The sequence below is a fragment of the Lithobates pipiens genome, unplaced genomic scaffold, assembly GCF_037356315.1.
Source record: "Lithobates pipiens isolate NorthernLeopardFrog02 unplaced genomic scaffold, aLitPip1_a1.2 Scaffold_25, whole genome shotgun sequence".
NCBI classification, from domain to species: domain Eukaryota; kingdom Metazoa; phylum Chordata; class Amphibia; order Anura; family Ranidae; genus Lithobates; species Lithobates pipiens.
The window spans coordinates 196188661-196208565 of NW_027507787.1; the positions used below are offsets into that span (position 1 = coordinate 196188661).

General features: G+C 43.3%; 1 protein-coding gene across 2 annotated transcripts in view; it reads right to left on the reverse strand.

The window, feature by feature from the left end:
- The window catches only part of PLPP4 (phospholipid phosphatase 4), a 275253-nt gene that overhangs the window by 139481 nt on the left and 115867 nt on the right, over positions 1-19905 (reverse strand). Inside the window, exon 1 of one of the 2 annotated variants that reach the window (XM_077455387.1) lies at positions 3067-3152. The exons of the other annotated variant lie outside the window; for it this stretch is intronic. The gene's annotated coding sequence lies outside the window, so the exon portion shown is untranslated. Of the gene's footprint in view, positions 1-3066; positions 3153-19905 lie in introns of those variants that run through there. 2 annotated transcript variants of the gene reach the window in all.

The window sequence follows — 19905 nt, forward strand, 5'->3', positions numbered from 1 at the left end:
TCAGATGGTCCTCCCTGAGCTCCAGCTTGGTGGCTCTCGTTTCATCCTATATTAGACTAGGAGACTGCGCTGCCATAATACAAGAGATGATCAGAGGCTACAGACATAATACAAGAGATTGTCAGAGACTGCAAACATGCTACAGGAGATGGTAAGAAACAGCATACATCATACAAGAGATGGAGAGTGTGTGGACATGGTACAAAAGATGGTCAGAGACTGCATACATGGTACAGGAGATGGTCAGAGACTGCAGACATAGTACAGGAGATGGTCAGAGACTGCAGACATAGTACAGAAGATGGTCAGAGACTGCAGACATAGTACAGGAGATGGTCAGAGACTGCAGACATAGTACAGGAGATGGTCAGAGACTGCAGACATAGTACAGGAGATGGTCAGAGACTGCAGACATAGTACAGGAGATGGTCAGAGACTGCATAAATAATACAGGAGATGGTCAGAGTGTCTCAGCACATGGTACAGGAGATGGTCAGAGACTGCAGATATAGTACAGTATATGTTAAGGAACTGCATATATGATACAGTAGATGGTCAGAGAGTGTACAGACGTGGTACAGTAGATGGTCAGAGACTGCAGACATAGTACAGGGAATGGTCAGAGACTGCAGACATGATACAGGAGATGGTCAGAGACTGCATACATGATACAGGAAATGATCAGAGACTGCAGACATAGTACAGGGAATGGTCAGAGACTGCAGACATAGTACAGGGAATGGTCAGAGACTGCAGACATGATACAGGAGATGGTCAGAGACTGCAGACATAGTACAGGAGATGGTCAGAGACTGCAGACATAGTACAGGAGATGGTCAGAGTGTCTGAGCACATGGTACAGGGGATGGTCAGAGACTGCAGATATAGTACAGTAGATGTTAAGAAACTGCATACATGATACAGTAGATGGTCAGAGAGTGTGCGGACAAGGTACAGGAGATGGTCAGAGACTGCAGACACGATACAGGAGATGATCAGAGACTGCAGACATAGTATAGGGAATGGTCAGAGACTGCAGACATAGTATAGGGCAGGGCTCGACAAAACCCGGTCGCCAGGTCGCATTGGCGACTAGAAATAGCGACCTCGCGCCTGGGGCAGCACAGCTGGGGGTATCCTGTGTCTGTGGACCCCCCCAGCGTGATCGCGTCGGGCCGTTCCGCCGGCGGCCGAAAATTTAGGCCGCGGCTTTGAGGCCTTCTGCGGTCCTATGATTCCTTATGGAATCTGGCGCCCTCTTGTGGTCGCCGTTGGTATGACAAACCAGCAATGTTAATGAAGATTCCTCTGCCTGTATTATATTACCTGCCTCTTCTTCCCTTTATTTAGAACCCCCTAAACATTATATATATTTTTTATTCTAACACCCTAGAGAATAAAATGGTTGTTGCAATACTGTCTGTCACACCGTATTTGTGCAGCGGACTTACAAGCACACTTTTGTTGGGAAAAATAATTTAGTTAATAAAAAAATAAGACAACAGTAAAGTTAGCCCAATTATTTTTTATATTGTGAAAGATAATGTTACGCCGAGTAAATTGATACCCAACATGTCACGCTTCAAAATTGCACCCGCTCATGGAATGGCGACAAACTTTTACCCTTTAAAATCTCCATAGGCGACGTTTAAAAAAATTCTACAGGTTGCACGTTTTGAGTTACAGAGGAGGTCTGGGGTAGAATTATTGCTCTCGCTCTACCGATCACGGCGCTACCTCCTATGTGTGGTTCGAACACCGATTTTTATATGCGGGCAGGACAGGGCGCGTTTAAAAATTATTATTTTTTCTGCTTTATTTTAATTTTTTTTTTCCACTGTTCTTTTAAAAAAAATGTTGTGTCACTTTTATTCTTATTACAAGGAATGTAAAAATCCCTTGTAATAGAAAAAGCATGACAGGTCCTCTTAAATATGAGATCTGGGGTCAGAGAGACCTCACATCTCATATTTACACTAAAATGCAATTGAAAAAAAAATTGTCATTTGAAAAAAATAAAATGTCCCTCTAAGAGCTATGGGCAATGACTTGGAGACGGGGGGCGGCGACGGCGCTGCTATCTTCCCCTCACTCGTCTCCATGTCAGGCCAGGGACAGGTCCGGATCGTCGTCATGGACCTGGCTCCTAACTTTTTAAGCTGGCTCCTAGATTCCAAGCAAATTTGTCAACCCCTGGTATAGGGAATGGTCAGAGACTGCAGACATAGTATAGGGAATGGTCAGAGACTGCATACATAATACAGGAGATGGTCAGAGTGTCTGAGCACATGGTACAGGAGATGGTAAGAAACTGCAGATATAGTACAGTAGATGTTAAGAAACTGCATACATGATACAGGAGATGGTTAGAGAGTGTGCGGACATGGTACAGGAGATGGTCAGAGACTGCAGACATAATACTAGGGATGAGCTCAGGCGTGTTTGCATGGAACATGTGCAGAGCCCACCAGGAAGTCGGTGCAGCACTGCGCTAATCACAGACAGTGAGACATTGCCTGATCTCTGCACCCGCACTTCGGAACAATGTCTCACTGTCTGTGATTAGCACAGTGCTGCACCGACTTCCTGGCGGGCTCTGCACATGTTCCATGCAAACACACCTGAGCTCATCCCTACATACTACAGGAGAGTTAGAGACTGCATATATAATTGGGCTTAAATTGCACCCGGGTATCACGTGAATCGCACATCGCGTTCCTGTGTTATCAAAGTGTGAACCTGCCCTGGTGCTGGAACCCACACTTTGCTCCACTAACTTGCCTGAGGGGGGGGGGGGGGGGGCTAGTATGGGCACCTGGAGCAATTTTCCACATCTCTTGTGGGGTGCCAAGGGTCATCCCCTCTGTGGCAGGAATCATCTCTTTAATATTGGGAGGGGGATATGTGCTAAGGGGGGTGGATTTCATATCCAAGCCCCCTTGTAGCACAATTACTTAAGTGCCCCCTAGAAGATATCCCCCCCCCCCCCCCAATCACACAAAGTGAACTGCAGGCTAGTTCCCCCCTCACCCTCTTGTTCATGCCCCCCACCTCTGGAAGACTCACTGTGTGGATTAGTTGATGGATGAACTCCAGCAGCGTTGTCGGCAGCGTGGTGAGCCTTCTCCCCCCTCCTCCTCTGTGTACACAGGAAAACAACACAGCAGGAGGAGGGGCGGGCTCAGTTCTCTCCACAGCACTCTCTCTGCACTAGTCCGTGGAGCGGGGGACAGCAGGGAGACATGTCGAGCCCTGTCAGGAAAAGTGGAGGCAATGGACCACATTGGCGGCATGCGGGAACGAAGATCACCCGCACAAGCTGCAGCAGGCATTCCGTTTCTATAATTTATCGGGGAAGTTAAATAGCAGGCTGCCTGTCACTGTGTAGACAAGGCACGCTGCACAGGGAGCCACCAGCGGGTCTGAATAATGTGCCCGGGTCATAGGCGAGCAAGATGTGCAAGATGTGACATACAAAACCAGAAGAATTGACAGGTGAGCCTGGCAGCCCCTGACAGCGGCCAAAACTCGTTCACAGTTAGGTTGATCTTCAAAGACGGCAGTTCAGCTACCTTCATACTCATCTTAGCTTATTCAGTAAAGTGCAGAGAATGGGGCTGTGCAATGTAAGGTGTAACATAGCAAGCCAGTTTCAGTGCGCTGCTACCAAACCATATGCCTTGACCTCTGCTATGATCCACTCCACATTTGTGATAAATCTAACACCAATCACTTCTCTCCACAGGGCAAAAATACAAGTTCTCCTAAAAAGTAGAAATTCCTCCCCACTAATACTTCATTTTACCATGCACCCTCATAGCTGCATCAGAGAGTAGGGAAGGGCAAATGGTTTGCTCCAGGGATGCAGTGCTCAGGCCTGATTGGACAACCACTAGGCCTGAACACTGTCATGTGAGGGAGAGGAGGAAGACATCCATTTTTTTCCAATGACACTGAGCTTACAGGGGTTAGAATTCCCAGATTGAAGGACCAGAATGAAGAGTGGGGAAAGTCTCACCTGAAACTTAAAGGGATTACCACAATCTGTGCTGCTGTTAGAAATCATGGGGCCTCATATAACCTTCCTGAAGGGGCCCCCCATCCCCACTTCCACCCCCCAAACAACTGCACTGACTTTATCCGCCTATTCCCTAAAAATGAAAAAATAAGTCCTTTGCTCCTACCTCCTGGGCCCCTCAGAGGTAGGAGCAGAGGTCAAGGCATGATGTGATGGGGCCCAGGAAAATGTATTTTAAGCCCTGGTAAGCAAGTAGGAGCCGGAATGTGGTCTAACAAAATCAGTGTATTCTTTTAGGCAGTAATGAACAATAAAGCTGCCCTGGCCCCCCCTGGTTAGCTGATGAGGCCTGGGCCCAATACAACAGGACCAGTTGTACTTCCTTATCAGTGGCCCTGACCACAATACAAGTTCATGAGTCTGTTGAATTACTGAAAACAATGCACTCCCCGTGTGGCTGTCCCAACAGCTCTTTAGAAGAGAGGAAGGGTGATTATAGACTGTTTGTGGCCTCTAGTGTCTAATGTACAATGAGAAGTCCAGTCATGTCTGAAGGCAGAGAAGTGACACAAAATAATTCTACCCGTAACCCCTGCCCTAAATGCCCCCATTTACACATTTATCATTGTGAATCCCTCTAGTATTATAGCGGAGTTCAAGTTTATCTGGCAGTCATTATTCTTTCCTCATCCTAGCCGGCTGCTCTCCTGCGTCAGCCTTCACTTTTAACACTTGTCTCTTTGTGAAAAACCCTTCTGAAACAGATGTTCTCCCTGTTAGCAGTGAAGCATAGAATGAAACCTGGCTTGGTGTGATATATAGACAATGAAAGAAGATTATAAATAGCTCTAAGTATTCCGATGACAGGTATAGAATGTAATATATCCCCTGCTACAATATGAACAAAATGCTAATCACGGGAAAAAAACGGATAAAGCCGACACAAATAGCCCTGACCTTGATGGCCCTGATCAGGTAGGATAGCTAAGCCGATGCCAAATATAGAAATTACGCCATAAGCCGCAATATATTATTACAATTATATTTATGAATCCATGGGCACAAAACAAGGCTCACACCATTTTAAAGCCAATGTGTATCTTGTTAATGTTTTTTAGACATAGAAAGAGTTTAGCTTGATGTTAACCATATTAAGGTGTGATAATTAAAAAACAGCTCCTGTGCAAAAGTTTTAGGCAAGTGTGAAAGAATGCTGTAAAGTAAGAATGCTTTTAAAAATAAACATTGAATTGCTTATTTTTATTAATTTACAAAATGCATAATGAGTGATCACAAGAAAAAGCTAAATCAAATCATGGTTTGCTGTGATTTGCCTTTGGCTTCAAATCAGCATTATTTTTTACACTTGCACACTTTGTACACTTGCACAAAGCCTGGGATTTAACAAAATTAGAGTCAGGTGTATGATTAACCAATTATACCAAGCAGGTGCTAATGATCATCAATTTCATATCTAGGTTGAAACACAGTGATTAACTGAAACAGCTGGCTGTATAGGAGGCTTAAAACTGGGTGAGAGACCGCCAAACTCTGCTACTAAAGTCGTGGAAGACAGTTTTGTGTCATGGGTCATACACCATGGCAAGACTGAGAACAGAAACAAGACGCAAGGTAGTCATACTGCATCAGCAAGGTCTCAAAGATTTCAAAGCAGACTGAGGTTTTGAAATGTGCTGTTCAAGCTCTTTTAAAAAAAGCACACAAAACGGGCAATGTTGAGGACAGTAAACAAAGTGGTTGGCCAAGGAAACTTGATGCAGCTGATGAAAGACACATCATGCTTACTTCCCTTCGGCATCAGAGGATGTCTGGCAAGACCATCAATACTGGAGAAAGCCAGTGGGACCCAGTTGCACCTATCTACTGTCTTGAGAAGACAGTGGTCTTAATGGAAGTATTGCATCCAAAAAGGCATACCTCTGATGTGGAAACAAGGCTAAGCTTTTCAACTATGCATGAAAAAATAAGGACTGGGGTGCAGAAAAATGGCAGCAGGTGCTCTGGATTGATGAGTCAAAATTTGTAGTAGGAGACAGTTTATTCACTGAAGGGTTGGAGAGCGGTACAATAATGAGTGTCTGCAGGCAACAGAGAAGCATAGCGGAGGTTGCTTGCAAGTTTGCTGATGCATTTCTGTAAATGGGGTTTGAGATTTGGTCGGGATCAATGGTGTCCTCAATAAAGGCTCTGTTTCCTGGTTTGCAGTGTTACTTGATGGCTGTGCTTACTGCTCATTCTTATAATGCAGGTAAGGGCCCATTCAGTTGTGTTGTGTTGTGCCCTGTACACACGGTCGGACTTTCCGACGGAAAATGTGCGATCGGATCTTGTTGTTGGAAAATCCAATTGTGTGTGGGCTCCATTGGACTTTTTCCGCTTGATTTTCCGACACACAAAATCCATGTATTGGACTTCCTATTTCTAGTCCCGTCGTATGTCCTGTACACGTCATCGCGCAAGCTTTCGACGGACTGTTTGTGCATCCGTGTGTGGTCAAGTCCGTTCATTCGGACTGTCCATCGGATTGTATGACGGACTAAGTAGGCCATACAGTCCGCCCGTGTGTACGCGGCTTTAGTGTTGTATTTTGTAGTGCTATTCTTTTTAAATGGCAATGCATTGCAGAGTAGCTGCCAATGAACATAATATACTTTGTTAGAAAAATAGTGCATTTTGGGGGAATGACAGTGCATTTAAAATGAATGAACTGCCTTAATGCAGAGCATTGTAATGAAAGGTAACGCAATTCATAGTCTGAATGGGCCCTAAGATCTGCTTGATATACTGAAAACTATTTCACTCTTTGCTGCTGATTTCTCATCTCAACAGCTGTTGAAGCGAATCTGTGCTTTGCCTCTGCAGGTTTGAAGAAACAGGCTTACTTGACTGCCACTTTTCTCTACTACTTATATTGCTCCCTTACTCCTCTCTTTGTTTGCCCAGAGCAAAGAATACAAAAACCAGACAAAAACAAACAGGTTCCTTCATACACACAATTGAAGTGGATGAAGGAATCCCCGCTGCTGACGGCTGGAGTTCTTGCTGTCAGAATACACTGAGCAGTGGCTGCAGCCGCTGATCGAGAAAAGTTTACCAACAAGCCCAGTCGACAGAAATCGATCTTTAAATTGACTTCTGTCAAGCAAGAGTGGCCATAAAATTTTCAGTCTCCCTGCTGAATTGGCCAAAATTCAATCCATTCAATGCCAACTTTACCAGCTAAAAAAAATAAAAAGAGATAACAATCAATTTGCACTAAGCAGAGTCTTTAGTTGCACAACATTTGTAAATACGTGTGGAAGCCAAACTGCCTTGTCTTGGCTCTTCTGTATATTTCAGGCCTAACGCTAGTCTATGAGAGCCTCCATGTTGGAGCATATTTAGCAATGGAATAATTAGGAATAAGGATGCCTGGAGGCAGCCCGTTCTTACTTAAAGGATAACTCCCCTTTCATGGGGGGAAAAAAAATAGCAAATAAAAAAAATTCTATAGTATATACTATTGCTACACAAATCATATTGTAATTAAATGTTATTAAAAATGACCTTTCCATTTCAATGTGCAATTCTGTAATTTTCTGTAAAATGCAATCCAATATGGTAACCTGGAAGGGTTCTGTACACAAATGGCGGAACACCCCTCCCAAAAATTTAAATTCCTGCTTGTGTGATTGTTTTACGGATTTTCCCAGAAGCCTTCACCAAGATACATATTAGATTGTGGGCATCCTCTACAGCAAAAAATTATTTTTAGGTGAGATTCTCCCAAAGAGAAATCACGCTTAACCACTGCAGCCCAAGAAGGATTTCCCCCCTTCCTGACCAGAGCGTTTTTTGCGATTCAGCGCTGCATTGCTTTAGCTGACAATTGCGCGGTTGTGTGACATTGTACCCAAACAAAAATTGATGTATTTTTGTCCCCAGAAATAGACCTTTCTTTTGGTGTTATTTGATCACCTCTGTGGTTTTTATTATTACGCTATAAACAAAAAAAGTGCGCCAATTTTGAAAAAAAAAGTAATATGTTTTACTTTTTGCTATAATAAATATCCCCCAAAAATATATCAAAAAACAAATTTTTCCTAATTTTAGGCAAATTTGTATTCTTCTACATATTTTTGGTAAAAAAAAAAATCGCAATAAGCGTATATTGATTGGTTTGCACAAAAGTTATAGCGTCTACAAATTAGGGGATAGATTTATGGCATTTTTATTATTATATATTTTTTTACTAGTAATGGCGGCGATCCGCGATTTTTATCGGGACTGTGACATTATGGGGGATACATTGGACACTTTTGACACTATTTGGGACCCTTTTCATTTATATAGCAATCGGTGCTATAAATAAAAAAAAAAATTCTGATTACTGTATAAATGACGCTGGCAAGGAAGGAGTTAACCACTAGGGGGCGATCAAGGGGTTAAGTGTGTCCTAGGGAGTGATTCTAACTGTGGGCTACCACTGACATGACATCAATCACTGCGCCCAATGACAGGGAACAATATATCCCTGCCATGTCAATAGGCAGAACAGGGAAATGCTTTGTTTACATAGGCATCTCCCCGTTCTGTCTCTCTGTCTCACGATCGTGGGCTGCCGGCGAATATCAAGTTTGCGGAAAGGAGGCAAATTCAAAGGGACATACAGGTATGCTCATTTGCCTGTACGAGCCATTCTGCCGACGTATATGTGTTTGCGGCAGTCGGCAATTGGTTCAATGGATTCAGAGCCTGCTATTTTCCTCATTAGAGCCCTGCAAGTGCAGCCGCTGATCAATAGTTCAAAAATCATTCCCATTCACATACATTTTGCATGCAAACACAGACATTCAGCTATTTCTTCAGAATAACAAAAGATAGGAATCTGCAACAAAGTTTGTTAAAAATGCTTGAAATGTAAATAGATCACACAGAGGGGAATGTTTTATTCTAAACAAAAACAGAAATACTGTTTAAAGATGCAGGGAAACACCAGAAGCCCTACAAAGCACAATGGCAACTGAAGGTGTACAGGTGGTCCATCTACACAGGACCGGTGCTACCACTAGGCAAACTACGCAGCCGCCTAGGGTGCACTGCTGCCTAGGGCGCCTGATGACTGGTGTTCCTACTCTCATCTCTCTGCACCAAGCAACTAAGTCTCAGCATCAGCAGGCAGCCTCTGCTCCATTCGCACACAGTGACAGAGGCGCAGCGACAGCGGAGGACTGATTCTGTGTCCCAACTTTTGAATAAATGGAAGCAAGCAAACATTCATTGATGGGCGCTGGTAGGCTGCATTATTGGGTGCTGGTAGGCTGCATTGATGGGCTCTGGTAGGCTGCATTGATGGGTGCTGGTAGGCTGCATTGATGGGCGCTGGTAGGCTTCATTGATAGGCGCTGTTAGGCTGCATTGATGGGCGCTGGAAGGCTGCATTGATGGGTGCTGGAAGGCTGCATTGATGGGCGCTGGTATGCTTCATTGATAGGCGCTGGTAGGCTGCATTGATGGGAACTGGAAGGCTGCATTGATGGGCGCTGGTAGGCTGCATTGATAGGCGCTGGTAGGGTTCATTGATAGGCGCTGTTAGGCTGCATTAAAGGGCGCTGGAAGGCTGCATTGATGGGTGCTGGAAGGCTGCATTGATGGGCGCTGGTATGCTTCATTGATAGGCGCTGGTAGGCTGCATTGATGGGCACTGGAAGGCTGCATTGATAGGCGCTGTTAGGCTGCATTTGATGGGCGCTGGAAGGCTGCATTGATGGGTGCTGGAAGGCTGCATTGATGGGCGCTGGTAGGCTGCATTGATAGGCGCTGGTAGGCTGCATTGATGGGCGCTGGTAGGCTGCATTGATAGGCACTGATAAGCTGCATTGATGGGTGCTGGTAGGTTGCATTGTTGGGTGCTGGTAGGCTGCATTTGATGGGCGCTGGTGAGGCTGCATTTGATGGGCACTTCATTAAAAAGGTGGGGTATGCATGGGCAGGGCAAAGGGGGTGGGGTGGGGGGTGAGGCGGTAGAATTAGGTTTCACCCAGGGTGTCAAAAATCCTTGTGTCAGCCCTGCATCTATAGTAATCTTCCTTTGCTCTTCCACTTTTCTGTTTGACTGCCCAATACCAAAGAAAGGAAATTCCATGTACGGTGTTACTTGTAACTTACTCTGGTCTGCGTACTCTCTCCCCATCCCCATGTCTGTGCAGCCAATCACCAAGGCTGTCAAGGAAAGAAGGGGAGCAAGTAACGTGCCCTTTATACCTGAAATACCAAAGTGAATATGTGCAGTTTGGGAAGGCAGCAGTTAATGAACTTGCTGCTGGAATTGTGTTTGACGATTCCTCTGAAAACGGCAGATTATTAAAAAGTATTTTTTTATATTCCGGTTAAGGTTGTGCACCTGGAATGAAATTATATATATTTTTATGAGTTTTATTTCGTAATGTTTGATAATGCATTCTACTGCAATATTACATGGAGTCTAAAGCTTTCTCGTTTTTTTTACAATTGCTATTGATTCTGTCAGATCCTATTTTCCATCAGTTGTTGTGCTTTTGTTACTTGTATTTTTAATTTCTTATTCATTACACATGCTACTCGCAGCCTTTGATTTTCTACGATTCTAAAGCAGACTGTCAGCCCGCGGCATGTGCAGCTGTGTTGGCAGCATTAAAATGATTGTAAAGTTTTATTTTTATTTATTTTTTTAATAACAAACATGTTATACTTACCTGCTTTATGCAATAGAATTGCACAGAACAGTCTCTAATCTCCTCTTCTGGGGTCCCCCGCTGGCGCTCTTGGCTCCTCCTCTTCCCAAACGCTTCATAAGGTGGCACACCTGTAGGCTCGATCCCGAGCCGCACTACCTGCTTCCTTAGACACAGACAGCATAGCTCAGCCCTGCCTCCTCCCACCCTTGTCACAGGATTTGCCTCAGCAAAGCCTGTGAGAGCTGGGGAAGCTGCAGCAGACTGGCATGTCAGTGAATTGAGTAAAGACTCAGGTAAGTATAAAAGAGGTGAGGTGGCAATATTACTACCTATACATTTTTTACCTGAACACAGTGGATTCATAAAGGTAAAAAATGTTTAGGTTTTATAAGGACTTTAAGCACTGGCAGAGCCTTGCATGTTGGACACTGAGTAGACAAGGGAAAACAAGCAGCAGCGGCTATTTATGAAAGAGGTTGTAACCCCCCCCCCCCCCCCAAAAAAAAAAACAGCATAGTGCTTGTGCTGTCTAATTTGTCCCTTTCTATGCTGCAAAAAACCTGGTTGATCCTGACTGTTCCTGTGCCTCCTATGTGAACTGACCACGGTAATCATGGCTGCTTATCCAAGATACCGTGGTTAGTTTACGTGCCTCCGTCATCCGCCTGTGTTAGAGTCTCTCCTCTCTCCCCCTCCCTCCCTGCCTGTCAGTTCCTAGTGTGTGAGCCAATCTCCAAATCAGATTAGTCTCTCACCTTCTGCCACTATTTTGTGCAGCAGTAAAGCCAGTGGATAGCATTACTGCCAGAGCATCTGTTATAACAAGGTATAATACACAGTGTCAATGTTTTTTTTTTTAATTATGCCGCTAAATACTATGTGTTACGTGACCTCCCGCCGATCTCCTCCCCCATACTAAGGACTACAGCGTGAGGGACTGAGTGGACAACACAGCAGTCACGTGACCTTCTGGCTGACATCAGAGGGGAATCTCAGCCCCTCCCACTGTAGACCTTAGATCGGGGGGAGGAAGGTTGGCTAACTGTACTGCACACATGTGACAAGGTCATGTGACCGTGAGGCTGGGACTGACAGCTCACATCAAAAACTGTTTGTCCTTTCCTGCTAATGGAGAAGGGGTGTTACAGGGCAACAAGAGAATGAAAGAAAATAGAAGTGAGTGTAATTATTTTAAAGTGGAATTAAATGTAAAAAAATGATAAAAATGACAAAATGAACTTGCAGGCTTTTTATTGCTGAAGAGACATGTAAAGTCTCTTATGCAATAAATTATAATTATCTTCCTATTTGTGATATTCTGCAGAATGTACACTGAGCTGCACCGGCCAATCAGAATAGCTGAAGACTGGCACCAGAAAGAACATGGTGAGAAAATGGCAGCAATGTACATGTACCTTTAGTTACACTTTAGGTATACAATCAGTATTTGTATGGCATGTCTGTTAGCCAACCCTTTACACATTATCATATACAAGTTAATGTGCAGTAATCTGTGAATTTAACATGTGTTGGATTAAGGCAGCCAATCCTTATTGAATGGACTGCCTACATGAAGGCAGGTGCCTGCTAAAGGTGTCTTATTTAAAGCAAGCCAGATTAGACTGCAAGGGGCTCACTTGGCCGAAGAGTCAAGGGATGACAGCAGTTGCCATGGGTAACCAGGAACTGGTGGGAATGTATAGCAGCTGATCAATAAGTGTGGTTCCTAGCATAGGCTACAGTTCCTCCGGTAGTGAGGGGGTCAGTGCTCTGGCTCCCTCCCTAGCGGTTGGTTCCACCAAAGTAACTGGGCCATACCCATGGTACAGAGACCCTATATGCCTAGCCGAATGGTATGGGAAAGTTAAAGAAGTGCACCCATCAGGTCTGCGCTAGGTGCATGGTGGAATCCCATTCTGTCACTGGGAACCTTTGCACATCTATGGTGGGATTGTGTAAAGATCCAACCATATTGGGAAAAAATTATAGATAATATCTACCAGATAACAGGGGAACAAATTAGGAAGGAGCCGTGGACACTGGACATGTCTGTTCCATGATACAGGCAAAACATTAGCCCAATATAAGAAAACTCTGATGCCTCATTTGTTAAATGTGGCCAAGAGATTAATACTGAAAGTATGGAGAACCACTAGCCCCCCATTAATAAAAGATTGGATAGGAAGGATAGATTGGTTAAGATCAATTGAAGAAACCACATATAGAAGTGAAGACTCGATGGAAGAATTTGATAGTAGATGGGGAAGATGGATAGAGTTTAAGAAGACAGTGGAACATTTGAAAATGTTGGAAAACTAGGATAAATTGTGAAGGATTGAAGTTTGGGGGGGGGGGGGGGGGAGAGAGGGGAGGGAGGGGTAAGTATAATTTTAACTATGCATATCTATGTGGAAATGTAAAATTTTGATATTGAATAAATGCTGTTAAATTTAAATAATTTATGCAAAATAAAAAGAGAATATACAAAAAATTCTGTCACTGGGAGTGGGGGCTGAGCAGTGTGAGCCCATCTATGCCACATTCAGTGCAAAAAATTTTTCTGCATCAACAAAGCATGGAAAGTAGGCAATATCGGTTATACAAGTGCTTTGTGCACAATGGACTGTATTGTGGATGAGTAGGCTCCGAACTGTACTATATGCCACTATAATATAGTAATAATAATATACAGTATGTACTAATGCTACTATACTAAACTCTACCATTGGATCACCATGCTCCCAAATTCCCCCAAGTTAACTTAACAAGCTGAGTGACAATTCATCATAAGATTTAACAAAGTGGGGTTGATTTACTAAAACTGGAGAGTGTAAAATCTGGTGCAGATGTGCATGGTAGCCAATCAGCTTTTATCTTCAGCTTGTTCAGTTAAGCCTTGATAAAGCTGATTGGTTTCTTTTTCACAGTTCAGTTTTAGTAAATCAACCCCAGTGTTTGCGTTATCCCTTTTTTATTACCTTTTCAGGCATAATTAAACTGTATATAACATTTTTTGCTTGTTCAGAAAGAATTTTTCCTCAGTGCTGTGATTTTGCCATGGGCTCCAACGTCATGCTGTTGTATGCCTGTGCATTCATGAATGCATTTTAACAAATGTTTATATTGAAAAGGGAATATTATTTAGCTTGATTAAAAAAAGAATTCAGCAACAGCAGATTCTCCCTCTTAACTGTATGAGAAAAACATGGGATTTTGGGTAAACCTTATACCCATAAACCCATGTTTTTTCCTAGTAGTTAAGAGGGTTGGGCTGGAAGGGAACATTTGTCTTTTAGACGCACACCCCCTTCTCTGACAGCCTGGACCAATGGTGATTTACCATTGGTCCAAGGCTCCAAGCTGTCCATTGAGCTCAGTACCTCTGACAAGAAGTCAGAGGCACTGTGAGCTCATCCTCTCAGTCTGCTGTAAACAGTGTGTGCCAGCTTGTATTTAAACGGGCCACACTGTATGTAGCTTCTGACAGGCTGTGCAAGGAGCCTCGTATCTCCGGAACCATGGGTGCAACAATTTTGACCAGCGGTGGGTGAGGACTTTGGCTACCTGTCCCCCAAATGTTGGGTCTCTGTGACCTCAGGTCGCTGGGCTATGACCCTGAAAGCTTAATCTTTTTTTTATTTTTCATGTTCATGGCAGGTGACTCCCCTGACTGCACGCCCCTGCACTGTTATCAGCAGTGCAGGGACGAGTCACTTCTGAGAAGTTTTCCTGACACGTGAGATACAATTTGTGTCAGGGAGGGAGCTCAGCACACAGATTGTCTATTCAGAATAAAGCTCTGCATGTTCCTTTGTATGTCTGTCTATATGGGGGGCTGTCTCTTTCCTCCAATCAGCTCTCACACAGTGTATAAGAGCTCTAACTGTAGCTCTCCACACCTCCTCTCTGCTCCTGACAGATGCAGATGTATTTTATCAAAATTGTGCTCTTTTGAAGGATTGTAGACAAGAGAAGACAGCAGATAAACAAGTAAAACATATGTAGGAGGATTTGTTTCATCTCTGTGTATCAACTGAGGCTATTCATTTCACTGGGTATGAGGGGGTTTTCAACCACTTTAAGGAAGTATATTATGGCTTGAGAATACAATCCACTATCTCATTTTTGGACATCCTTGTTTTAATGTGTATGGGACAGTTCTGGAGTGTGATGAGATTACAATTAATTTTTGATATAAATTATTTTTTCATTGTAAGGTCAGAGTTTATTTCTGTCTTTTTGTACTAGGTGTGGTTGTTGATTTTGGTTACTATGGGATACGGACGGCGGGGGGCAGTGTCTGTGCTGCTGACTATTTAATGGGGCTGCATGGACAGTGTAATTAGCAGCAGCCCACCTGAGGGGGGAAAATATATATATTTTATTTGTAACTTTCCCTGGTGTTATATATATATTTTGATAAATAATTAAAAATTTAAATGTGTATTAAAATATGCTGATATTAGGGCAATTTAATTTCACCCCATAATGAATATTACTGTAAACGTACCTCAAGGAGATATTAAGAGCCGGTTCACACTGCGGGCGATGCGAGGCGACACGACTCCCCTCGCCGCGCTCTCGCAAGTCGCCCCCGTTCTGTACAATGGAACCGTTCTGAGAGGAGCGACTCGAGTCGCTCCGACTCAGAAAAAAGGTTCCTGTACTACTTCTGGGCGACCTCGGGGCGACTTGCATTGACTTCTATACAGAAGTCATCTGCAAGTTGCCGCTGAGGTCGCGGCAGGTCGCGGCGAGGCAAGTCGGTGTCGCCTCGCCTCGCCTGCAGTGTGAACCGGCCCTTATGCTTTATATTACTTATTATACTTTGACTGCCTCCGCACTTTTCATATTCAAATGTGACTCCATAGCTGTCTGGTTCTGACACAATCATACTTTCTTTGCTCTGTGCAGTTTAATTAAGGCTGAAAATGTAAAACATAAGGGATAAAAGCAAACGCTTTGCTAAATCTCACCCTTTTGTTAAAAGTTAAATTGAAATAACACATCTCCATATGAAAAACCTGATGAAGTTTTTACAGCACAGTTAAAAGTTTGCTGATTCATGGCAAAAAGCTAATTCAGCAAAAGACTGTAATACAGTTATGCCTTTCTACATCTTATATCCTTCCAATGCCAAGGTAATGTGTGATAAAAGCAAACATCTTGTGAGTGAAGCTGAAAGTCCCATTTTTATTTAAAAGGGTAAGTTCACCTTTTCAAGAAAAAATAAAAAGGTCAACTAACTTCAAATATTTTGGCCACCCCTCCGGTCCCTTTAACACTTAGTGATGCCAGTGTAGAGATTTGTACATCTTACACCACAAAACACAACCCCAAAGTGACTAGACGTCATAATGCGGACAAAGGCAAACCAGCACAGCCATGTCAGCAAAGACAACAGCACAGGGATTGGAGGGGTGGCCAGCAGTGGCAGCCGCTCCATTAGGGGCAATGCCCCCTCATTATTTCCCCCCGGCCCTTAATCTACATGCAGGCCACAAAACGCATGGATTTTAATGAGGTTTCTTTTTCTTTTTAAGCACATGATTAGAGCCTTAAGACCCGTACACACGATTGGATTTTCCACAGACAAAACCTCAGAGTTTTGACAGAAGGGCATTGGCCCCAAACTTGTCTTGCATACAAACGGCAATTGTTGGCCAACAAACACGAACGTAGTGACATATTAGACATACTACGAGCCGATAAAGAGGTAGTTCAATTGTCATGCACCACCCTTTGGGCTCCTTCTGCTAATTTCGTGTTAGTAGAAGTTTGGTGAGTGTTGATTTGCGCTTTTCAATTTGTGCTTTTCTGTTCGTTTATGAACAGCCGTTTGTCAACCAGCCATGTTGCGTAATCGTAGGAGATAATGTGTTATATATTATTGGCCTTGGAGTTAGTGCTTTGACTGTGGAAGGGAATTCCACATCCTTGCGTCTCTTACAGTAAAGAACCCTCTACGTAGTTTAAGGTTAAAACTCTTTTCTTCTAATTTTAATGAGTGGCCAAATGTCTTGTTAAACTCCCTTTTGCAAAAATGTTTTATCCCTATTGTGGGGTCACCAGTATGGTATTTATAAATTGAAATTATATCCCCTTTCAAGCGTCTCTTCTCCAGAGAATTAGGCCGCGTACACACGGGCGGACTGTCTGGCCAACTAAGTCCGTCAGACAATCCGACAGACAGTCCGTCCTACTTTTGAATGAACGGACTTGACCACACACGATGAACAGACAGTCCGCTGAAAGCTTGCGCGATGACGTGTACAGCACGTACGACGGGACTAGAAATACGACGTCCAATACACTGCAATGCAACCTTCGGCCGTGTAAATCCTTTCTGAGCATGCGCCATACTTAGTCCGTCCAACTTGCCTACTCACGAGCGGACTGTCCGCTGAAACCAAAGTTGGACGGACAATATTACGGAAATTCCGAAAGACTTAGTCCGCCAGACTGTCCGCTGAAAAAGTCCGCTGAAGCCCACACACGAGCGGACTGTCCGCTGAAACACGTTTCAGCGGACCAAGTCCGTCAGACAGTCCGCCCGTGTGTACGCGGCCTAAGTTCAGTGCTCGCAACCTTTCCACATAACTAATATCCTCCAGACCCTTTATCCGCTTTGTTGCACTTCTCTGTGCTCGCTCTATTTCCAGTACATCCTTCCTGAGGACTGGTGCCCAGAACTTGACAGCATACTCTAGGTGTGGCTGGACCAGAGTCTTGTAAAGCGTGAGAATTATCGTTTTATCTCTGGAGTTGATCCCCTTTTTAATGCATGCCGATATTCTGTTTGCTTTGTTAGCAGCAGCTTGGCATTGCATGCCATTGCTTAGCCTATCATCTACCAAGTCCCCAGGTCCTTTTCCATCTTAGATTCCCCAGAGGTTCTCCCCCCACTGTATAGATTGTATTCATATTTTTGCCACCCAAATACATTATTTTACATTTTTCTACATTAAACCTCATTTGCTATGTAGTTGCCCGCCCCATTCATTTGTTCAGATCTTTTTGCAAGGTTTCCACATCCTGCGGAGAAGTTATTGCCCTGCTTAGCTTAGTATTGTCTGCAATTACAGAGATTGAACTGTTTACTCCATCCTCCAGGTCATTCATGAACAAAATAAATAGGTTTGGTCCCAGCACAGAACCCAGGAGGACCCCACTACCCACCTCTGACCATTCTGAGTACTCCCCATTTATCACCACCCACTGAACTCGCACTTGTAGCCAGTTTTCAATCCCCGTATTCACCCTATGGTCCATGTCAACGGATCTAACTTTGTACAGTAAATGTTTATGGGGAACTGGGTCAAATGCTTTTGCAAAATCCAGATACACCACGTCTACAGGCCTTCTTTTATCTAGATGGCATGGCAGCTCACCTCCTTGAAGAAGGTTAATACATGGTTTAAAAAGAACGATACTTCATGAATCCATACTGATTACGGCTAATGATACCGTTCTCGTTACTAAAATCTTGTATATAGTCCCTTATCATCCCCTCCAAGAGCTTGCATACTATTGATGTTAGGCTAACTAGTCTGTAATTCCAAGGGATGTATTTTGGGCCCTTTTTAAATACATTCAGGAACAAGAATGTCTCTGCCATTGCTGTCCACACACCGATCTAAAAGGTGTTTCTGTGGTTGCGCTATGGTGATCATCCCGTGGGGACCTTTATGAGGGCTGTTCCGAGCCCAGACGGGGTTCATCAGTTCCTTGATGGACAGACAGCAGCGAATTTACCTCTTTATGCAAATCTGATTTTAAAACAATTGTTTTTCATAGTTCCATGTTGAATGTATTTATACCTTCTCCTATAATGTCCCTGTAGAAGGGATACTTTTCCTGAAACATGTCAGGCCAAAGGAGAAAAACTCACATTCATTGGAATTTGTAACAATGTATTACGAGCAAATACTGTATTTTGTTTGTGTTGTACAAATTTTTTTTTGCTACTGCCTATCATTTATATATGTGTTTTAATAACAAACTACTTTTTCTAAATAAATGGCATTTTACGATACATGATTTTCGTTTTGTTCCCCTATACAGTCCCGGGGGGTACTTGGGTCCCTTTTTAGGGTCCTTATACAAACATTCCAGTCAGTAAACCGGCAGTAAAAATTAGGAACAATAGTCTGGCAATTACTCGACTGAGTTTCCTAAGTACACGTACGACGAAAATTTTATAGTCTGCACATCCAGCTTTTGTCTGAGGAAAAATCAGAATCGGCTGTAAAAAGCACCGTACTAATGATCTGAAAATCGGCAGATCGTTCGGAAGAAATTTTACTTTAGATTTTCGTAACCTGTGTACGGGCCTTTACGCTGTATTAACAAAAAATATATTCAAGGATGTATTAGTAATTAGAGAGCTGCATTAAATTTTGTTTTTTTATATCTGCCTGTACGCCATCCTTAAATTTTATAGTCGTAAAATATGGAAATACATACAACTTAATCAGCTTTCATTTACAGCAAATAATCTCAAATTAAGCCTAACTTTGCCTCCTCTTCTGGATTGGGTTTCATAGCAGCAAGAGTTATTAAAAGATTTGAGTGTTGCTGAAGGAGCATAAAGCAATTATGTGTAGCATTTAATGTCAATTATTTTGTTTTGCTATATATATGTCTTAGAGGTTCCGTTAAGCTTTTACTTTATCGCCTGCAGTCACCATTTTTCATCCTTGCTGTGCCCGTAATTACAAAGAAATGGTTGTCATTACCGGTTATGTACTTCAGTCATTCTTGCCAAAGTGCATCCATTTTGCTTACACAGAAGCCACGGGCAAGTCCAGTTTGTGAGATACGGCAGACAAAAAAAAAAACACAGAGGGGATGACGGATTCAGCTGGAAAATTTGAGCCAGAAATGTGTGGGAGGCAGGCGGAATGCATGTGGCAGCTTTATGATAGTTTTATATATCCTTGTAGATATTTTATTTTCTTCACGGCAATGATTACACTGTCATTTCCAGGCAAATGGTCTACGTGTGAATAAAACAGGCCAGATTTTCTTTGGAGGAGCCAGCTGTGCTATGAGGGGATAGCTACTGCAGTAATATGTTTTATTAAATCACCAGACAAACATGAATCTGTCAGTTTTTCTTGATTTAAAGGCTGGACCTTTGCCAAGCCACTCCTAAGAAAAGAGGATGTA